At 36.8% G+C, this 2,927-nt stretch overlaps 1 non-coding gene across 1 annotated transcript; it reads right to left on the bottom strand.

Moving 5' to 3' along the window:
- Nucleotides 1-2,203: 2,203 nt before the first annotated feature.
- On the bottom strand, nt 2,204-2,307 carry LOC130952833 (small nucleolar RNA R71). The gene has a single exon (XR_009075008.1). It is a non-coding gene; the product is annotated as a small nucleolar RNA R71 (small nucleolar RNA).
- Nucleotides 2,308-2,927: the final 620 nt, after the last annotated feature.

Genomic DNA, 2,927 nt, shown 5'->3' with positions numbered 1-2,927 from the left:
CCGGCAACAACATCAAGTTCTTGGTGTTATTGCCCGGGATTGTTTAGGCTGGACAACTGACGGTTCATCTTGTTGCTTAGATTAGGTATTTTTTTCGAAATTCTTGAAGGTGAATTCTAGAGTTTCATGATGATTTGTTGAAATCTGGCTGGCTGAGAAGCCATGTCTAATCTGATTGGACCGAGGTTTCAACTTATCACCACAAGAGCTTGTTGATTTCGTATCAATCTTGCTCTTGGAGCAGTGATTTGCTAAGATTTGGCTGACCTTTGGTCATGTCTAGTGTTTTGGACCGAAGCTTTCCTTGGAAGCTTGGCTGGCTGTGAAGCCATGTCTAATTCCTGGACCGGAGTCTTAGACTAGCATTGCACTGATTCCTGGAATTCTCATTAAGAATTTTGATGCCTTTTTCCACTTAATTTTCGAAAAACACAAAAAAAAAAAAATTTTTAAAACCATAAAAAGACCAAAAAGATTTTATGTTTCTTGTTTGAGTCTAGAGTCTCATCTTAAGTTTAGTGTCAAATGCATGTTTTTGTTATAATTTTCGAATTCATGCATATATTTCTTGTTTTGATCTTTGAATTCTATTGACTTGAAGTATTCTGTGTGTCTCATATGCATTCTCATATTGTTAGTGTCAGTAGTGCACAAACTGCTAAGTTTGGTGTCTTGCATGCATTGTTATTTGATTCTTGTTGCATTTTGATTAATAGAAAAATCCAAAAATATTTTTAATTTGAGTCTTTTCAAGTCAATGATACAAGGAATTGAAGATTCGAACCAACTGCAGAGGAATTATACAGAAAAAGCTGAGCATTCAAAAATGCCCAGTGAAGAAGGCAGACTGGCGTTTAAACGCCAGCCAGGGCACCTGGTTGGGCGTTTAACGCCCAAAAGGGGTGCATTTTGGGCGTTAAACGCCAGAATGTATACCATTCTGGGCGTTTAACGCCAGGATGGTGCCAGGGGGAAGATTTTGTTTTCAAAATCAATTTTTCTTAGTTTTTCAAATCAAATCTTTTTCAAATCAAATCTTTTCAATCAAATGTTTTCAAATTCAATTTCCTTCCTTTTAAAAAGATACTTACCAACAATTAATGATTTGATTGAACATCACAAGATTGTTGCCTTTTCTGTTGAGAGAGGTTTAAATGTTTCAATCATATCTTTTCTTGTTAGGCAAGTCATCAATTTTCAAAATCATATCTTTACAAATTGTTTTCAAATCATATCTTTTAAAAATGTTTTCAAATCATATCTTCTCAATCACATCTTTTTAAACCCATAACTTTTTAATTAAATCTTTTTAACCACATCTTTTTCAAAATAGTTCTCAATCAAATCTTTTTAATTTCTAATTTCAAATCTTTTTCAAAAATCACTTTATCTCTTTTCCACTTGATTTTCGAAAATCAATTAACATTTTTCAAAATGTTTTCAAATTTTTTTAATTGAATTTTCGAAAATTCTTCCCTCCTTCCCACATCCTTCTATTTATGGAGTACTACTCCTTCTAAATGCACAATTCGAATTTTATCTATTAAAATTCGAATTCTCCTTCTCCTTCTTCTTACTATTTCTCTTTTCCTCTGACATTTCAAGGAATCTCTATACTGTGACATAGAGGATTCCACATTCTCTTCTTCTTTTTCTATTTCTTATGAGCAGAAGCAGAGACAAAGGCATTCTTGTTGAAGCTGATCCTGAACCTGAAAGGACCTTGAAGAGAAAGCTAAGAGAAGCCAAAGCACAACTCTCTTTAGAGGGCTTGACCGAATTCTTCAAGGGAGAAGACATGGCAGCCGAAAACAACAACAATGCCAACAATGCAAGGAAGGTGCTTGGTGACTTTACTGCACCTACTCCTGATTTCTATGGGAGAAGCATCTCAATCCCTGCCATTGGAGCAAACAACTTTGAGCTTAAGCCTCAATTAGTTTCTCTAATGCAACAGAATTGCAAGTTTCATGGACTTCCAATGGAAGATCCTCATCAGTTTTTAGCTGAGTTCTTGCAAATCTGTGACACAGTCAAGACTAATGGGGTTAACCCTGAGGTCTATAGACTGATGCTATTCCCTTTTGCTGTGAGAGACAGAGCTAGAATATGGTTGGACTCTCAACCTAAAGAAAGCCTGGACTCTTGGGAAAAGCTAGTCAATGCCTTCTTGGCAAAGTTCTTTCCTCCACAAAGATGGAGTAAGCTTAGAGTGGAAGTCCAAACCTTCAGACAGAAGGATGGAGAATCCCTCTATGAAGCTTGGGAAAGATACAAACAATTAATCAGAAGATGTCCATCTGACATGCTTTCTGAATGGAGCATCATAGGTATTTTCTATGATGGTCTCTCTGAACTATCCAAGATGTCTTTGGATAGCTCTGCAGGAGGGTCTCTTCATTTGAAGAAGACGCCTGCAGAAGCTCAAGAACTGATTGAAATGGTTGCAAATAACCAATTCATGTACACTTCTGAGAGGAATCCTGTGAACAATGGGACTGGTCAGAAGAAAGGAGTTCTTGAGATTGATGCTCTGAATGCCATATTGGCTCAGAACAAAATATTGACTCAACAAGTCAATTTGATTTCTCAAAGTCTGTCTGGAATGCAAAATGCACCAAACAGTACTAAGGATGCTTCATCTGAGGAAGAAGCCTATGATCCTGAGAACCCTTCCATGGAAGAGGTGAATTACCTAGGAGAACCCTATGGTAATACCTATAATTCTTCATGGAGAAATCACCCAAACCTCTCATGGAAGAATCAAGAGAGACCTCAACAAGGTTTCAATAATAATGGTGGAAGAAACAGGCTTAGCAATAGCAAGCCTTTTCCATCATCTTCTCAGCAACAGACAGAGAGTTCTAAGCAGAATAATTCTGACTTAGCAACCATGGTCTCTGATCTAATAAAGACCACTCAAAGTT

Source organism: Arachis stenosperma, chromosome 9 (assembly GCF_014773155.1).
Source record: "Arachis stenosperma cultivar V10309 chromosome 9, arast.V10309.gnm1.PFL2, whole genome shotgun sequence".
NCBI lineage: Eukaryota > Viridiplantae > Streptophyta > Magnoliopsida > Fabales > Fabaceae > Arachis > Arachis stenosperma.
The sequence above is the reverse complement of the archived record's forward strand: the minus strand, read 5'-3'. Positions and strand labels throughout refer to the sequence as shown.